A 20,614-nucleotide genomic window follows, 5' to 3' on the forward strand; every position below is an offset into this window, starting at 1 on the left:
TCGTTTTTCAGCTCGTGAATTGAGTTTTTCATCTCTGTTTGATTTGTTTTTATAGTTTCAATTTCCTTGGACATATATTCTTTGTGATCGTTGAGTTGTTTTCTGATTTCCCTAAATTGCCTTTCTGTGTTTTCTTGTATATCTCGGAGGATTTTTAGGATTTCTATCTTGAATTCTCTGTCATTTAGCTCCAAGGTTTCCAATATATTAAATTTTTTCTCCATAGATTTTTCCTCATCTAGCTGTGTTACCTCTCTTTCTTTTGTATCCATGATATTCGATTTTCTCTTCCTTAATGGCATCTGAGGGTGGTTTTGTTGATAGTATTAATGAGATTTAATAAAGAATAAAAAGTTTAAAAAATAATAAAAAAAAATCGAAAAGAGTTGTTTTTTTAAAAAAAATTAATAATGAAATAAAGAAAAATAAAATAAAATAAAAATTTAAAAAAAAAAAAAAAAAGGAAATTATTCCCCCCCTCCTTTTTTCCTCTCCTCTCCTCTCCCCTCTTTCTTGATAAAATCTTGTGGTGGACTGTGAATTATAACAAACAATGCCTGTGATGGAGGGCCTGAATTGGGGAAAAGTAATAAAGGGGCAAAAAAAAAAAGAAAGAAAAAAGAAAGAAAAAAGAAAAAAAAGAGCGTATGGACCCACAAAAAGCAAATAAGGAAAAAATTTGGGTCAAGAATAAAATGATTTGCTTTTAGGTGTTGGTTGTCTAAGAGTTATGATGAGAGGATTAAGAGGAAAACGGAAAAATGGGGGGACAAATTAAAAAATTACTATTGTATTTAGTGGAACAAGAACTAGATAATATGGAGAGCCAGGGATGGGAGCACTGCTAGTGAGTTAAAAAGGTGAAGTAAAAACCCCCCAAAATGCCACAAACATAAGTTTGAGTCCCAGATAAGATAATTTGTTTGTTATTGAGGTTTGAATGAGAGGAGATGTAAAGGAGAAAGGAAGAAACTAATATAGAGGGAGAAAAGAAAGAGAGAGAGAAAAAAAGAGGGAACCACTAAAAGAAGAAAAAAGAAAGGAGAGAGAGAGAGAGAGAGTTAAGGGTTTTGGAGTGCAACCCTCATAGAGAGAAAGGAAGAGAAGAGAAAAGATAATGGGAGATGTAACACTTATGGGTAGTGTAGTTCAAGGAGAGGAGAGAGTAAGACCGGTAGAGAGTTAATCGGCCAAATTGGAGGAGGAAAAAAAAAGTATCAAGAATGAAGATAAGAGAAACAAACGAACAAATATAATAAAATGGGATAGGTTATAAAGTCTGCAGATTATTCTTGATTTTGAGAGGTTATCTTCTTGCTTTTTCTTTTCTCTCCCTCTTCCTGGTCGGTGACTCTGTACCCTGGGTTTTGCCCCTTTGCCACGCTCAGGTGGAGGTTTGCAGTTGATAAGTCTCTATGGCAATGTCATGTATTGTGCTTTAGTCTCGTTGGCAGTCGAAGCTCATTAGCATTTATAGGCTCCGACAGTGAGAGAGTCCGTGTTCCTGGAGCCTTTCTCCTAGTCTTTCCTTCCTCAATTAGTAGCCTGATAATCCAGCTATGGGATTGCTGCTGCCTCTGCCTGGATAGTAAGAGGCTCAAAGAGCTGGCAACTCCCCACTCTATTTCCACTCAGCACAGGGCTCTGGGTAAGGCTCAGTCAGTCAGAGCTGCTAGCATAATCAGGCGGGCTTTCCGGCCATTCAAAGACCTCTGGCTCTGCCACTCTGTCCGGTAACACAAGCGGGCGCCCACTTCTGGGGCGCTTGGAGGAAACTCTCACTCACTGGCTGCGCGCGCAGACCAGGATATCCGGCCAGCAGTCTCACGCTCTGAGTGAAACCCCCAACCGCAGGGAAAAGTTGCAGCGTTGGAATTGAGTCTCGCTCCGTCCCCGTGCGTGGCTTTTGCAAGGCGCTGGGGCGGCCCGAGATTCCGCTTTGGCCCACACAAAGGCCCCTGACTCTGCCCCTCTGTGCGATAACACGGGCGCGCACTGCCGAGGCACTCGGAGGAATAGCTCACTCCTTATCTGCGCGCGCAAACCAGGATATGAGGCCGGCCGCGTTTCCCTCTGAGTGAAACACCCTCCAGCACGGAAAATCTCCACCGTTGAAATTAGTTCTCACTCCCTCCTGTGCGTGGCTTTCCCAGGGCGCTGGGGCTGCCCAGAGACTCTGCCCTCGGCCCACAGAAAGGCCTCTGACCCTGCCTCTCCGTGGGGCAACACGGGCACCCACTTCCGGGGCTTAGGAAGAAATCTCTCGCCCACTAACTGCGCACCAACCAGGAGACCGGGTAAAATGTCCACGCCGCTTGTCTTTCTTTGTTTGGGTTTGGCGCGAGTGTTAGCTTGTATTGCCCGGGTTGCCACAGGATCAGATTTTCCTCGGCTTGGATCTCCGTGCCACAGCCTGGTTCGGCCGTTTGTGTCGCGGCCTGGATGTATTCACCCCCTTTGCCCGCCTCAGTTTCTATATTCACAGTTACCAGAGAAAGCCGCCCTGTTTAGGTTAGTGAGGAAGGCGGAGCATTTCTTACTCCCTATTTCCTTCGGGGTCTGGTTATATATTTAGCCAATTTTTCACTCAATCATACCTTTGGGTGTATTGCGAAGCATCTGGAAGCTCCAAGTATAGGTTTTTCTGTTTCTGGTTGAAGATCTTGTTGAGTTTTGGGGGAGATTTATAGGTATCGCTTTCTACCCCGCCATTACTCTGACATCATCTCAGTCCCGACTTTTTTTGTTGTTGGTAATCTTAAATATTTTTCAAAAAATATCTGGACAAGATAAGGTATTTCTTCTCACATTTGGCCATCTGTCGCTACTATCCTCTTCAGAAAGGTAAAAGAGGAAGTCTCAAACATTCATTGACGATATTCAGTTTCTTAAAAAGAAAATATAAACCATAAGGACTATATCCTTAGACAAATGGCTTATTTACCCTAAAAGCATTTATCTAGAGTCTACTATGTGTGAAGTACTCTTCTAGGCATTGGGGATATAGCATTGAAAAACACATAATGTTTTCTATATTACCTTCTAGTATAGATAGATAGATAAAAAACAAATACATGAATAAAAGCCTTTACTGACCAGGTGTTTTGTCTTTATTGGTCAAGTGGGAAGGGGAATAAGAAGAACTTAGATGCATTGTATGAAGAGATGGGAAATCTAAAATAGAGGGGGCAGAGATCCTAAAGGAAAAATGATATTGAAGAAAGAACTAAACAAGAGGAGTGTGGAGACCTGAAGTTGAAGTGAAAACATGCTGTCATATTTGTTCTGGTCCAGCAAGGACAGGGTTGCTGAAGAGCTGAAGGGAAGAGGATGAGGTTCAAGAGCAACAGGGCACCAGATAGTGTGGGGCTGGGGAATCATCACAAGGAATTTAGCTTCTACTCAGTGAGATGGAAAGCCCTTGAAAAATTTTAAGAGAGGGATGACATGGTATTGCTCCCATTTTTAAAGGATGACTTATTACTTTGGAAAATGAGCTATGAAGAAGAGGCAGAGACAGAAATAGGAAAACCAGTAGTCAGGAAGCTGTAGTAATCCTGGTGAGAGATGGATTTTTCTGAGTGGTAATAGAGGAGGAGATGAAAAGAGGTCAGATTCTGAGTCTCTTCTGAGGGAAAAGCCAACTGTGTTTCCTGACAGAGAGAAAGAGAGTGCCCAGGACCGCACCACAGTCTCTGGCTTGAGTAGTTGTATCAATGGATGACATTGTAATTTCCTGAGATGAGCAAGACATCTGGAGGAACAGTTTTGGGAATGAAGATCAGGAGTTTTGTTTTTTTGTATATGTTAAATTTGTGATGTCCACCAAACATCAAAATGGAAATGCTAAATAGAAAACTGAAAAAAGAAAATATTTCTGGGACATATGAATTTGGCAATCAAGAAAATAATAGTAATTTTTAAGACACTTGATTTAATGAAGTCTCCAAGGAAATGAGTATAGACAGGAAAGAGAATAAGTTCAAAGAGCAAGACTGGGGCCTGATGTTTAAAGGTCTATGGCATGAGGAGAAATGAGTGAAGAACTTCAAGTAAGAAGGAACAGCTAATGAGGGAGAACAACAGGGCTAGAAATTAAGTAAAAAAAAAATGTATCTAGAAAAGAGAGGGTCAAATAAATTCAACATGACTAAGAGTTGATATCAGGACTGAGAATTGACCATTGAATTTAAAATCTGGAGATCATTGATGACCTTGATGAGTAATTTTAGTAAAGTTGTGGAGACAAAAAAGATTGTCTTTGTTCCGGACTGGAGTGGATCAAAGAGAGACTGAAGAACTAGGGACAGTGACTACAGATAATTCCTTGAGAGGACTTTGTTGTCAAGGAATCAGAGAAACATTGAGGTTGTTGAAAGGGTACATGAGGTAAAGAGAATTAATATAATTTTTTTAAAGATAAAGAAAATTATAGCTTTTTGAGGAGGGTGGGGTGGTATGGCATAGGTTTTTAGGAATATGAGACATTAATAGAATCATAAATGCAATCTCCTTGAGCCTACTTATCCGAAAGGAGAAATTCTAACTCTACTGCATTTCACTTTCTATTCTGACACTATTTGGCTTTAAGTCTAATTTTGTTTAAACCATTTTGACCTTACTAAATTTAGTGTATTTCATAAAGCTCTTCTGAAACAAAATTCAATTAAAGGTGGAAAATAATGTCAACCCTTCAACTAAATTGTGAGTCATATGTGTTATGTGTTATTCATTAAGTATCATACTTACGCTACACAATGATCCTATATAGAAAGTACCGTTATCCCTAGTTTCCACGAGGAAATGAAAACACTAGAAGTATTAGTAATTTGCTCAATGTCTTTAGCTAAGTGATAGGATGACTAGAAGTAAGAGGTGAAATTACTACACACTCTATTGAGCATGAGTCCACCTTCCCCAGGAATAATTTGTCTTTTTGGGTGGCATGGAGAGTCAATTTCTTATGACTCTTGTATTTATTACATGATATTTGTTATGCATATTAATTGATAAATCTGTGGTTAGAAATGAAAAGTATGATAGTTACCAAAGCCCCAAATTTGTCATTATTCTTGTAAGCCAAAATTTTAATTACAATGAAGATCTTAAAAAAGTTTTAAGAGATCAAAAAGTTTAACAATCACAATTTATAAACCAGATTCTAGGGCCCAGGAAGTAGGGAATTTGCCAGAGACAGCAGAACAGTCACATGGAGCTTCTCACTCCGGTCTGATGTTCCTGTCAGTGCACTTAGCACCATTAATGGGCTGAAATTGGCTTCTACACAGAGAATTATGAGTTTCCCTTAATAATGCGGTTTGGAGCACATTATAATGATGTATCTTTTGAAGTCAGACAGAAAATGCTAATTTTTGTTTCTTTGTGAAGCTTTTGCCATTACCACTGTAGTTTGAGTAAGATATTTTTCTTTGCCCTCTTTATTCATTTGCATTTATTGCCCCTTTTCTGCATGCTTCTCTTTACAAAGGTGGTACAAAAATAAACATTTTGCTTCTGCAGAGTGGGCTGCCTCTGATTTTGGTCTTAGAATATAGTCTCTATCAGCTATTGGTCCTCTGTGCTCTTACCATTGTGAATTTAAGGCCTTAAGAAGGTCAGAGGGTGAATATGGGGGTGCATGTATCTTTATGTACCAGTTTTTTCCAGTGAATTGAGACTCATGGACATAAACAGGAGTGCAGTGGTTACCAGGGGAAGAAGGAAGAGGGAAGAGGATGGGGGAGAGGGAAGAAGAGAGAGAGAGAAGGGAAGAAAGGATAGAAATGTGGGAGAGGATAGGGGAAAGGAGATGGGGCGGAACTTAAAAAGAAACAAATATAGGGTGACAGAGGATGATTTGACTTTGGGTAATGGGTATACAACATAATCGACTGTCCAAATGATGTGGAGATATTTTCCCAAAATCTATGTACTTTAGTTAACCAATGTCACCCTGTTCAATTTAATCGTCTAAATAAAAATTAAAATGAAGTTAAACACAATATTTAGTCTACAATATACAAAAATAATAAAGAATTTTTAATAAACTTAGCATTGATAGGATTATGGGAAAAAAGGCCAAAGGAATGCTTGCCAAGTGCTAGCTAGAAGGGAGGGAGAATTGAGAAAACAGGGAGAGCAGGGAGCTCTGCAGGGTGAGCCTGAGAGGGATCTGGACTGTGAGGGAGTGCAAAAGGGTTCGGTGGGAAAGATCTACTCAAAGCTGGGGCTTCCAAGAAAAATACTCCTGGTTGAATATTATGTAAAGAAGTGAGTCTAATATGAAAAAAAAAAAAAAAGGTTCAATGTCACTAATCATCAGAGAAATGCAAATTCAAACACAATGAGAAACCACCTCACACCTGTCAGAATGGTGCTCATCAACAAAACAACACACAATAAGTGCTGGCGAGGATGTGGAGAAAAGGGAAGTCTCCTGACTGCTGGTGGAATGCAGACTGGTACAGCCACTGTGGAAAACAGTATGGAGATTCCTCAAAAAATTAAAACTCAAACTGCCTTTTGACCCAGCTATCCCACTTTTAGGAATATATCCTAAGAATACCAAATCACTGATTCAAAAGAAGATATGCACCCCGATGTTTATGGCAGCATTGTTTATAATAGCCAAGATCTGGAAACAGCCCAAGTGTCCATCAGTGGACGAGTGGATTAAAAAGCAGTGGTACATATACACAATGAAATACTATACAGTTGTGAAAAAGAAGGAAATCTTACCCTTTGAGATGACATGGATGGACCTGGAGATTATTATGCTAAGTAATATAAGCCAGGCAGAAAAAAACAAGTATCATAAGAACTCACTTATATGTGGAATTTAAGGAAAAAAGTGAACTGAGGAATGGAATAGAGACAGAGGCAGGGTCACAGGGAGCAGAGGGACAGCTGTCAGAGGGAAGGAGGATGGGATCAGAGAAGGTGTAGGGATTACTGAAATTATATACTGAATATGTATGACCTAGATACAGATAACAGGACAGAAAATCCCAGAGGGAAGGAGGGAGGGAGTATGGGGGAGGGAGACAAAGAGGGTGTAATGGAGGACATGAGGGTGGGGCAGTGAGAGTGTTATATTGAGTGGGATACTTGAATCCATGTTAACACAATAAATTAAAATTAATAAAAATTTTAAATAAATTAAAAAATATAAAAAGAACTGAGCCTGGTGATGATAAGGAATGAGCACAAGAATCTACAACCTTAAATGCCTCATGGAAACCAAGATGGGAGAAGATTAGAGGACATTTTAGGAGGGTTTGCTTCATGGATCTGCATCAGAGAAAGAAGGAAGGAACAGAGCATCCGCATGTTTGTCTAATCTTTAGGATCTACAGTGGTGCACACACAATGCCATATACAGATGATGTATAACAGGACTGGGCACCTTAAACCTGTGTAACTTTGATAACCAGTGTCACCCCAATAATTTTAATAAAAACACTTTAAAAAGAGGTCTGTTTTTGTCTGACACTTGAATTTCACAAAGCTCCTTTGATATTGAAATCAGTTTCAGGGTTTATTGCTTTATGTTCTCTTTTTTTTTTTAAGCTTTTAGCAATACTTTTAGCAATCGTGTTCATTTAAACACAGGAGATTGTGACCTGAGAGTGAAAATACATTATAGGCTATTTGTATTATAATATTACACTAGTCTACACTAGAAATTAAGGTGTAATAGTATCCAGGTTTGAAAGACTGATTATAGAGTGATGATGAAAAAGAATAAAGTTTGCTTCTTCTCAAAAAAGAGTCACCAGTGTATGATTAACAAAAAGAGAGAAAAAGAACTACACAGAGCCAGGCAGAAATATTCTTTTAAGCTCTGCTTTCCAAGTATTGACTGTATGACTTGAATAACTTATATTTTTTTTCTTCTTTGAAAGTTCATGTTTTTTCCGCTTGGGTTAACCATAGATAATGATGTACCTTTAAGATTTTTCATATGCTAGAAATGAAGCCTAGCCATAACTTACTCAAAGACAACAGACAAATGCCTTAAAGCCTTATCATTTAACATGACAGCACATATAACTGAAATCTCATAGTTGATACTTGAAAAATTGTTTATTCTATTCAATATTTTCCACAGTTTTAACTGTAACAGGCAAGCTCAATATTATAATTCTTAGCCCCTTATTTACAATGCACTTTTCAGCTGTTACTGTGAATGAAGCTGATAAGTTTAATTTGATTTGTGGATAAATTTGTTTGGTGACCGGTCAAATGCACTTAGTGTGCCTATCACTCTTCAACTATCTCTTGTATTGACCCGAGTGTCAGAAATTCTATTGGTATAGATGATCTTTTGGATTAAGGTTGATTTAATTATGCTCAAATTTTCTGAAAACACACAAGGATATAACTAGACAATAATTATATTGCAAATTAGCTTATTGCATTCAACAAATTTATATTGAATAGAGAATCTGCCAGGTGTGTGGACCAGACGAAGTGATACAAGCAGAATCTTTGCTTTCTGGAAAGTATCATCTGTTGGAGGAGATAGATAATCAAATAATTAGATGAGTAGGTGTGTGATAACCTAAGTTTTCAGAAAGAAAGAAAGTCTTATTTCAGATAGAAACTTGACTGTGGGGTTAGGGGAAACTTTCCTGAGTGAGTGAGCCTTGAACTAAGAACTGAAGAATGAGGAATTAATTAGGCCACAAAAAGGAGAGGAGAGAACTCCAGATAGAGGAGTCAGTATGCTCAATGGGAAAAAATATGGCATGTTAAGCTAAAGAGAGAAAGCTAGAGAATCAGAAGTTCAGAAAAGGAAAGAAAAATAAAAAGTGGATGAAACTGGTAAATAAAAAGGGACAAAAACCAAATGAACTAATATACCTCTGAAAATTAACAGTTATCCAGCTTTTAATGTGCATCAGGCATTACTTTTTAATGGTTTGGATAAATTATCTCATTTAATCTTTACTACAACTGCTACGAGTTAAATGCTATTGTTATGCTCATTTTGGAGGATGAGAAAATGGAGGCTGAGAGAGATCAGATACTGTCCCAAGTCCACAGGTAGGAATTGTCAGTGCTGGGAACTGCACTCAGGTGGTCTGCATCTGACTGTGTACTCCTGTTCAGTGTACTAGCTAACCTCCTCACAATTACAAGTTAAAATATTTATAGTTTACTTATATTAGGTGCTTACCATTACTTTACTCAAAGTCATTTATACTGATGTAAATCCCTGCCTTTATGAATCTACATTTTTAGGAAGAGATGCAGACAGCTAAAATAAAAATAAGTAAATAAGTAAGTATACAGCATACCAGATGACATATAAAGCAAGGCAGTAAAGGGTTTAGAGGTACCAGGATGAAAGTGAGCATGTCCCTTTTGCATAGTGTTTTTGGAAAAGACCCTCGCTGGTATGATGACATTTGGGTAGAGACCTGAAGGCAGAAGGAAAACAGGACGTGGCTGAAAGGAGACTATCCTGGGCAGAGGTGACAACAAGCAAAAGCACCTGAAGAAAAATGTGGTTGATGTGTTCATTAAACAGCAAAGGCACCCAGTGACAGGGTCAGAGTGAGTGAGGAGAGTATAAGATATAAAGCCAGAGAATATCAGGCTGTTTAACATAGATCCTAGAAGCTATCAGAGGTCTTCAGTTCCTACTTTGAGATGGAAGCCATTGAAAATGTTTTTATTATTATTATTATTAATTTTACTAGGGTGACATTAATAAATCAGGGTACATATGTTCAAAGAAAATATGTCCAGGTTATCTTGTCGATCAATTATGTTGCATACCCATCACCCAAAGTCAGATTGCCCTCTGTCACCTTCTATCTAGTTTTCTTTGTGCCCCCCCATCCCCCTTTCCCTCTCCCCCCCCCCTCCGTAACCACCACACTCTTGTCCATGTCTCTTAGTCTTGTTTTTATGTCCCACCTACGTATAGAATAATGCGGTTCTTGTTTTTTTCTGATTTACTTATTTCACTCCGTATAATGTTATCAAGATCTCACCATTTTGTTATAAATGATCCGATGTCATCATTTCTTATGGCTGAGTAGTATTCCATAGTGTATATGTGCCACATCTTCTTTATCCAGTCTTCTATTGAAGGGTTTTTTGGTTGAGAAGAAAAATAACATACTGTGATGTATATTAATTAGATCATTCTAGATGATGTGTAGATAACACACTGTGATAAACCAAGAGAAAAAAAGTAAGATCAATTAAAAAGCTATTATAGCCCTGACCAGTTCACTCAGTGGTAGAGTATCAGCCCAGCTGACACTCCCATGTTCAATTCCCGGCCAAGGCACACAGGAGAAGCACCCATCTGCTTCTCCATCCTTCCCCCTCTCCTGTCTATCTCTCTTCCTCTCCTGCAGCCAGGACTCCATTTGAGCAATGTTGGCCCATGAGGATGGCTCCATGGCCTACACCTCAGGCACTAGAATGGCTCCAGTTGCAATGGAGCAATGTCTCAGATGAGCAGAGCATCACCCCCTGGTGAGTATGTCGGGTGGATCCTGGTCAGGTGCATGCAGGAATTCGTCTCTCTGCCTCTCCACTTCTCACTTCAGAAAAATACACACACAAAAAATAGCTATTGCAGGCACTGGTTGGTTGACTCAGTGGACAGAGTATCAGCTCAGCATGTGGATATCCTGGTTCAATCCCCAGTCAGGTAACACAGAAGAAGCGACCATCTGCTTATCCCTCCCCCATTTTTTCTCTCTCTTCCTCTCCCACAGCATCAGCCCTAGGCACTAAAAATAGCTCAGTTGATTTGAGCATCAGCCCAAGATGAGAGTTTCTGGGTAGATCCTGGTTGAGGCACATGCAGGAATCTGTCTCTCTGTCTCTCCTCCCCTCACTTAAGGAAAAAAAAAAAGCTACTGTAGTAAAGTAGGCTAGAAATGATGATGGCTTGGACCAGCCCAGCAGCAGAAAGTGTGATGAGAGATGGTCACATTCTCAATCTCTTCTGAAGATAGAGACACCTGGATTTGCTGATGGCTGGGATGCAAACAGTGGGGAAAAATGAATCAAAGATGACTCTTGAGTGACTAAAAGGATGGAGTTTCAATACCCTCAGAACAGGCTGTGGAAATACTGGGTCATTCCAGGAGATCAGGAACCCAGGCACATGTACTTGAGTTGAGATCTGTTAGATATTCAAGTGAAGATTTTGAAAAAAACAGTGGCTTCTATGATTCTGAAATTAGGGGAGGTTAGGGTTAAATAAATGAATTTGGCTGCCATCATGTTACAGATTACATTTAAAGTCATGAGTTGAGTTGAAAACAACCTCATTAGTGACTAAGTATAGAGAAGATAGAAGTTTCAAGAATTGAGCCCTGGAAATCCAAAATATTTGAACACTGTGGAGGTTAGAAAGACTGAGAAAAGAGACTCAGAATAAGCAATGGCTCAGCAGAGAGAGATCCATGGTAGACCATGAATCAAACTCTTCAAAAGGCAGAAATGGTAAAATGTGGTCACAACTGCTAAAAGGCTGAGTTAGTCAGCATTGAAAATCAACCACTGGATGTAGCAAGGTGCAGATCATTAGTAACATTGACAAAAAGTGTTTTGTTGAGTTAAAAATAAAGGCATGATTAGGATAATGTCAAGAGAGAAGAACTGGACACAATTATCTTTCATGAAGTTTTATTAATAAAAGAATTCAAGAATAAGAGAATAGTTAGGTGGAGGGAAGAGCAATGCAAAAGAAATATTTTTAAAATAAATTTTTATTAATTTTAATGGGGTGCCATTAATAAATCAGGGTACATATGTTCAAAGAAAACATGTCCAGGTTATCTTGTCATTCAATTATGTTGCATACACATCACCCAAAGTCAAATTGTCCTCTGTCACCTTCTATCTGGTTTTCTTTGTACCTCTTCCTTCCCCCCTCTCCCTCTGCTTCCTTCCTCCCCTCCCCCCCTGTAACCACCACAATCTTGTCCATGTCTCTTAGTCTCATTTTTATGTCCCACCTATGTAAGGAATCATGCAGTTCTTAGTTTTTTTTTCCTGATTTACTTATTTCACTCCATATAATGTTATCAAGATCCATTCATTTTGTTGTAAATAATCCAATGTCATAATTTCTTATGGCTGAGTAGTATTCCATAGTCTATGGACCACTTCCTCTCTATTCATTCATCTATTGAAGGGTTTTTTGGTTGTTTCCATGTCTTGGCCATTGTGAACAATGCTGCAATGAACATGGGGCTGCATGTGTCTTTACATACCAATGTTTTTGAGCTTTGGGGGTATATATCCAGTAGAGGGATGGCTGGGTCATACGGTAGTTCTATTTTTAGTTTTTTGAGGAACAATCATACTTTCTTCCATAATGGTTGTATTACTTTACATCCCACCAACAGTAGATGAGGGTTTTTTTTCTCCACAGCCCCTCTAATACTTGCTATTACTTCTCTTGTTGATAATAGCTAATCTAACAGGTGTAAGGTGGTATCTCATTGTAGTTTTGATTTGCATTTCTCTAATAAATAATGAAGATGGCCTTTTTTTATATATCTGTTGGCCATTTGTATTTCTTTCTGGAAGAAGTGTCTGTTCATGTCCTCTTCCTATTTTTTTATTGGATTGTTTGTTTGTTGTTGAGTTTTATAAGTTCTTTGTATATTTTAAATATTAGGCCCTTATCTGAGTTGTTGTTTGAAAATATCGTCTCCCATTTAGTTGATTGTCTGTTTATTTTGCTGTTAGTTTCCCTTGCTGTGCAAAAACTTCTTAGTCTGATGTGCTCCCATTCATTTATCTTTGCCTTCACTTCTCTTGCCTTTGGAGCAAATTCATAAAATGCTCTTTAAAACCAAGGTCCATGAGTTTAGTACCTATGTTTTCTTCTATGTACTTTATTGTTTCAGGTCTTATATTTAGGTCTTTGATCCATTTTAAATTAATTTTCGTACAAGGAAACAAGCTGTAGTTGAGTTTCATTTTTTTGCATGTGGCTTTCCAGTTTTCCCAGCACCATTTGTTGAAGAGGTTTTCTTTTCTCCATTGTGTGTTGTTGGCTCCTTTATCAAAAATTATTTGACCATATATATGTGGTTTTATTTCTGGACTTTCTATTCTGTTCCATTGGTCTGAGTGTCTATTTTTCTGCCAATACCATGCTGTTTTCATTGTCATGGCTCTATAATGTAATTTGAAGTCAGGTATTGTAAAGCCCCCAGCTTCGTTCTTTTTCATTAGAATTGCTTTGGTTTTGGGTTTTTTTTATATAGTTCCATATAAATCAGATGATTTTTTATTCCATTTCTTTAAAAAATGTCATTGGAATTTTTATGGGAATTGCATTAAATTTGTATATTGCTTTGGGTAATATGGTCATTTTGATTATATTTATTCTTCCTATCCAAGAACAGAGAATATTTTTCATTTCATTATATCTTTTTCGATTTCCCTTAACAATGCTTTGTAGTTTCATTATATAGGTCCTTTACATTCTTTGTTATGTTTATTCCTGGATATTTTTTTGTTGTTGTTCTTGCAACCATGAAGGGGATTACTTTTTTGAGTTTGTTTTCTAATGTAATCTTGTTGGCATATAAAAAGGCTATGGACTTTTGTATATTAAATTTTTATCCTGTGACCTTACTGTATTGGTTTATTGTTTCTAGTAATCTTTTTGTGAAGTCTTTGGGGTTCGCAATGTATAGGATCATATCATCTGCAAAAAGTGATACCTTTACTTCTTCTTTTCCATTATGGATGTCTTTTATTTTTTTATCTTATCTGATTGCTCGGGCTAGAACTTCTAGCACCACGTTAAATAAGAGTGGAGAGAGTGGACAACCCTGTCTTCTTCCTGATTTAAGGGGAAAAGTCCTCAGTTTTATGCCATTTAATATGATGTTAGCTGATGGTTTATCATAAATAGCCTTTATCATGTTGAGATATTTTCCTTCTATACCCATTTTGTTGAGTGTCTTAAACATAAAGTTGTGTTATATTTTATCAAATGCCTTTTCTGCATCTATTGATAAGATCATGTGGTTTTTGTTCTTTGTTTTGCTTATATGGTGTATTACATTAACCGTTTTACATATGTTGAACCATCCTTGAGATTCTGGGATGAATCCCACTTGATCATGATGTATTATTTTTTTAATATGTTGTTGTATTCTATTTGCCAGTATTTTGTTTAGTATTTTAGCATCTGTATTCATTAGAGATATTGGTCTGTAGTTTTCTTTTTTTGTGCCATCCTTGTCAGGTTTCGGTATGAGGGTTATATTGGCCTCATAAAATGTGTTTGGAAGTATTGCTTCTTCTTCAATTTTTTGGAAGACTTTCAGTAGAATAGAAACCAAGTCTTCTTTGAATGTTTGATAGAATTCACTAGTATAGCCGTCTGGGCCTGGACTTTTATTTTTGGTGAGGTTTTTAATAGTTGTTTCTATTTCCTCCCTGCTTATTGGTCTGTTTAGGCTTTCTTCTTCTTCATGACTCAGTCTAGGAAGGTTGTATTGTTCTAGGAATTTATCCATTTCTTCTAGATTATTGAATTCGGTGGCATATAGCTTTTCATAGTATTCTACAATAATTCTTTGTATATCTTTGATATCTGTGGTGATTTTTTCTCTTTCATTTTGAATTTTGTTTATATGAGTCCTTTCTCTTTTTTCCTTGGTGAGTCTTGCCAAGAGTTTGTCAATTTTGTTGATCTTTTCAAAGAATCAACCCCTTTGTTTATTAATTATTTTCTATAATTTTTCTGTTCTCTATTTAATTTATTTCTGGTCTGATTTTTATTATTTCCTTTCTTTGGCTGGTTTTGGGTTGTCTTTGTTCTTCTTTTTCTAGTTTCTTAAGGTGTGAATTTAAGTGGTTTACTTAGGATCCTTTTGTTTGTTTATATAGGCCTGTAGTGATATGAACTTCCCTCTTATTACTGCTTTTGCTGCATCCCAGAGATTCTGATATGTCATATTGTCATTTTCATTTGTCTGTATATATCTTTTGATCTCTGCGCTTATTTCTTTTTTGACCCACTCAGTTTTTAAAAGTATGTTGTTTAGTTTCCACATTTTTGTGGGTTTCTTCCTCTTTTTTGCAGTTGAATTCTAGTTTGAAGGCTTTATAATCAGAAAATATGCTTGGTACAATTTCAATTTTTCTGAATTTGCTGATGTTATTTTTGTGGCCCAACACATGGTCAATTCTTGAGAATGTTCTATGTACACTAGAGAAAAATGTGTACTTTGTCACTTTGGAATGAAATGTCCTATAGATGTCTATCATATCCAGGTGCTCTAGTTTCACTTAAGGGCAATACTTTATTGATTTTCTATTTGGTGAATGATCTAGAACAGGGGTCTCAAACTTGCAGCCCGCGGGCCGCATGCGGCCCGCCGAACAATTTTGTGTGGCCCGCAGACTAATCCACAAAGTTCAAAATATTTTGGATAAAATTAAGTAAGCCCGTGGATTAGTCTGCGGGCCGCACAAAATTGTTCGGCGGGCCGCATGCGGCCCTCATGCTGCGAGTTTGATACCCCTGATCTAGAGCCATCAGCGGTGTATTGATGTCTCCAAGTATGATTGTACTTTTGTCAGTTTTTGTTTTTAGGTCAGTCAGTAGCTGTCTTATATATTTAGGTGCTCCTTGTTTTGGTGCATATATATTAAGAAGTGTTATGTCTTCTTGATTCAGTGTCCCCTTAATCATTAAGAAATGACCATTTTTGTCTCTGATTACTTTTGTTGTCTTGCATTCAGTATTGTTAGATATGAGTATTGCTACACATGTTTTTTTTTTTTTGGATGTTATTTGCTTGGAGTATTGTTTTTCAGCCTTTTACTTTGAAATTGTTTTCATCCTTGTTGCTTAGATGTGTTTCTTGTAGGCAGTATACAGTTGAATTTTTTTAATCCATTCTGATACTCTGTGTCTTTTTATTGGTGAGTTTAATCCATTTACATTTAGTGTAATTATTGACAACTGAGGGTCCCTTATTGCCATTTTATATATTGCATTCTGTTAGTTTTGTATCTTGTTTGATTCTTCTCTTTTGTTTTTCTATTATTTGTTTTTGTTTGATTTAATCCATACTCCTTTCCTATATTACTACCTTTTTTAAATCATGTGCTTCTGTGGTGTTTTTTTCAGGGGTGGTTACCATTAAGTAATAAAAAGGGTACCTACCATGTTCATTGTAGTACACTATCTTATGAGTGCTTTTGCAATGCCTTGTCCTTTGTTACTGTTGATCTTCGTCCTCTCCCTCCCTTTTTTTTTGTTTTTGTTGTCACAGTTTAAATTTGGTTTTATTGTGTTCTTGGTGAAGCTTTTACTTGTGGTTTTCTTTTGTTTTGTTCTTTGTATCTGGCTGGAAAACCCCCTTTAGTATTTCCTGAAGTGGGGGTTTTCTGATGATAAATTCTCTCATCTTTTCTTTATCTGTGAATGTTTTTATTTCTTCTTTGTATTTGAAGGATAGCTTTGATGGGTATAGTATTCTTGCCTGGAAGTTCCTCCCTTTCAGAACTTTAAATATTGGGGTCCACTCTTTTCTAGCTTGTAGAGTTTCTGCTGAGAAATCTGATGATAATCTAATGGTCCTTCCTCTACATGTTGTATTCTACTTTTCCCTGGCTGCCTTGAGAATTTTTTCTTTGTCATTGGCTTGGGCCAATTTCATTATGATGTGCCTTGGAGTAGGTTAGCTGGGGTTAAGATAACTCGGTGTTTGGTTTGCTTCTTGAATTCGAGGCTTTAGTTCTTTCCACAGTCTTGGGACATTCTCGTCTAATATTTGTTTGTATATGTTTTCCACTCCATTTTCTCTCTCTTCTCCTTCTGATATACCTATTATTCTTATGTTACTCTTTTGATGGAGTGAGACAATTTCTGTAGGGCTTTCTCATTTTTTTTAATTCTTTTTTTTAGGGTTAATTTTTTTCATTTCATTTTAATGGGGTGACATTGATAAATCAGGGTACATATGTTCAGAGAAAACATCTCTACGTTATTTTGACATTTGATTATGCTGCATTCTCATCACCCAAAGTCCAATTGTCTTCTGTTACCTTCTAACTGGTTTTCTTTGTGCCCCAACACACTCCCTCTTCTCCCCAACCACCCCATAACCCTTACACTCTTGTCCATGACTCTGAGTCTCATTTTAATGTCCCACCTATGTGTGGAATCATATAGTTCTTAGTTTTTCCTGGTTTACTTATTTCTCTCAGTATAATATTATCAAGGTCCATCCATGTTGTTGTAAATAATCTGATTCATAATTTCTTATGGCTGAGTAGTATTCCATAGTATATATGTACCAAAACTTGTTAATACACTCATCCACTGACAGACGCATGGGCTGTTTCCAGAACTTTGCTACTGTGAACAATGCTGCCATAAACATGGGGGTTCATTTCTTTTTTTCCAAACACTGCTATAGTGTTCTTGGGGTATATTCCTAAAAGTGGTATAGCTAGGTCAAAAGGCAGTTCAATTTTTAATTTTTTGAGGAATCTCCATACTGTTTTCCACAGTGGCTGCACCAGTCTGCATTCCCACCAGCAGTGCAGGAGGGTTCCCTTTTCTACACATTCTCACCAGCACTTATTCTGTGTTGTTCTATTGAGCGCCATTCTGACTAGTGTGAGGTGATATCTCATTGTGGTTTTAATTTGCATTTTCTCTAATGATTAGGATGTTGAGCATTTTTTCATATGCCTATTGGCCATCTGTATATCCTCTTTGGAGAAGTGTTTAATCATTTCTTCAGCTCATTTTTTTTTATTGGATTCTTTGTCTTCCTGGTATTGACTTTTACAAGTTCTTTATAAATTTTGGTTATTAACCCCTTATCAGATGTATTGTCAAATATATCTCCCATTGTGTAGTTTGTCTTTTTATTCTGTTTTTATTGTCTTTAGCTGTGCAGAAGCTTTTTAGTTTCATATAGTCCCATTTGTTTATCCTGTCTTTTATTTCACTTCTCCATGGAGATAAATTGACAAATATATTGTGCAAGAGATGTCAGAGAGTTTACTGCCTATGTTTTCTTCTAAGATGCTTATGGTTTTACTGCTTACATTTAAGTCTTTTATCCATTTTGAGTTTATTTTTGTGAATGGTGTAAATTGGTGGTCTAGTTTTTATTTTTTTTGTACGTAGCTGTACAATTTTCCCAACACCATTTGTTGAAGAGGCTGTCTTTACTCCAATGTATGCTCTTACCTTCTTTGTCAAATACCAGTTGTCCATAAAAATATGGGTTTGTTTCTGGGTTCTCAGTTCTGTTTTATTGATCTATGATATATGCCTGTTCTTATGGCAGTACCAGGCTGTTTTGAGTACAATGGCCTTGCTGTATAACTTGATATCCAGAAGTGTGATACCTCCCACTTTAGTCTTCCTTTTCAAGATTGCTGAGGCTATTTGAGTTCTTTTTTTTTTTTTTTTTTTTGTATTTTTCTGAAGCTGGAAACAGGGAGAGACAGTCGGACAGACTCCCGCATGCACCCGACCGGGATCCACCTGGCATGCCCACCAGGGGCGACGCTCTGCCCACCAGGGGGCGATGCTCTGCCCCTCCAGGGCATCGCTCTGTTGCGACCAGAGCCACTCTAGCACCTGGGGCAGTGGTCAAGGAGCCATCCCCAGCGCTCGGGCCATCTTTGCTCCAATGGAGCCGCGGCTGTGGGAGGGGAAGAGAGAGAGAGAGGAAGGAGAGGGGGAGGGATGGAGAACCAGATGGGCGCTTCTCCTGTGTGCCCTGGCCGGGAATTGAACCTGGGACTTCTGCACGCCAGGCTGACGCTCTACCACTGAGCCAACTGGCCAAGGCCTGAGTTCTCTTTTTATTTCATATAAATTTTTGGAATATGTGTTCTATATCTTTGAAGTAAGTCATTGGTATTTTATTTGGTATTGCATTGAATTTATAAATTGCTTTGGGTAATATAGAGATTTTAATGATGCTTATTCTTTCTAACCATAAGCACAGTATATGCTTCTACTTGTTTGTATCTTCCCTGATTTTTTTATCAATGTTTTATAATTTACTGACTACAAGTTTTTAATGTCCCTGGATAAGTTTTTTCCTAGGTACTTTATTTTTTTGGTTGCAATGGTGAAGAGGATTGCTTCCTTAATTTCTCTTTCTGACAGTTCATTGTTAGTGTATAAAAATGCCTCTGATTTTTAAGTATTAATTTTATATCCTGTCACCTTGCTGAATTCATTTATCAGGTCCAGTAGTTTTTTCACTGAGACTTTAGGATTTTTTATATACAATATCATATCATCTGCAAATAATTATAATTTTACTTCTTCTTTTCCAATTTGGATGCTGTTTATTTCTTTTTCTTGTGTGATTGCTGTGGCTAGGCCAAGGAGCCATCCCCAGTGCCTGGGCCATCTTTGCTCCAATGGAGCCTCAGCTGCGGAATAAGAACTATGTTGAATAAAAGTTGTGAATGGGGTCACCCCTGCCTTGTTCCTGATCTTAAGGAGACTGCTTTTAATTATTACCCATTGAGTATGATGTTAGCTGTGGGTTTGTCATAGATGGCCTTTATCATCTTGAGGTATGTTCCCTGTATTCCCACTTAGCTGAGAGTTTTGATCATGAATGGGTGCTGGATTTTATCAAATGATTTTTCTGCATCTATTGAAATTATCATGTGGTTTTTCTCCTTCCTATTGTTTATGTGATGAATCACATTGATTGAGTTGTGAATATTGTACCAGCGTTGCCTCACCAGAATAAATCCCACTTGATCATGGTGTATGATTTTTTTTTATATATTGCTGGATCTGGTTTGTTAATATTTTGTTGAGGATTTTAGCATCTATATTCATCAGGGTTATTGTCCTATAATTTTCTTTCTTTGTGTTGTCTTTGTCTAGTCTTAGAATCAGAATTGTACTCGCCTCATAAAAGGGGCTTGGAAGTCTTCCTTCCTCTTGAATTTTTTGAAATAGCTTGAGAAGAATAGGCATTAGTTCTTCTTTGAATATTTGGTAGAATTCACTTGTGAAGCCATCAGGCCCAGGACTTTTCTTTTTTGGGAGTTTTTTGATACCTGTTTCAATCTCATTTGTTGTAATTGTTCTGTTTAGGTTTTCTGATTCTTCCAGATTAATTTTTGGAAGGTTATATGTTTCAATGAATTTGTTAATTTATTTAGGTTGTCTAGTTTTTTTGGTGTACAGTTCTTCATAGTACTTTCTTACAATATTTTGTATTTCTGTTATGTCAGTTGTTATTTCCCCACTCTTACTTCTAATTTTATCTATTTGATTCCTCTCTTTTTTTTCTTGGTGAGTCTGGTTAAAGGTTCATTGATCTTGTTTACCTTTTCAAAGAAGCAGCTCCTGATTTCATTGATACTCTGTATTGTTTCTTTAGCTTCTATGTCATTTATTTCTGCTCTGATCTTTATTTCCTTCCTTCTACTACCTCTAGGCTTCACTTGCTGTTTTTTTTCTAGTTCTTTTAGATGCAGCATCAAGTAGTTTATTTGAACTTTTTCTAGCTTCTAAGGAATGCCTTTAATGCTATGAACTTCCCTCTCAGGACTGCTTTTGCTGCGTCCCAGAAATTTTGAGTTGATGTATGCTCGT

This window comes from Saccopteryx leptura, chromosome 1 (assembly GCF_036850995.1).
Source record: "Saccopteryx leptura isolate mSacLep1 chromosome 1, mSacLep1_pri_phased_curated, whole genome shotgun sequence".
NCBI lineage: Eukaryota > Metazoa > Chordata > Mammalia > Chiroptera > Emballonuridae > Saccopteryx > Saccopteryx leptura.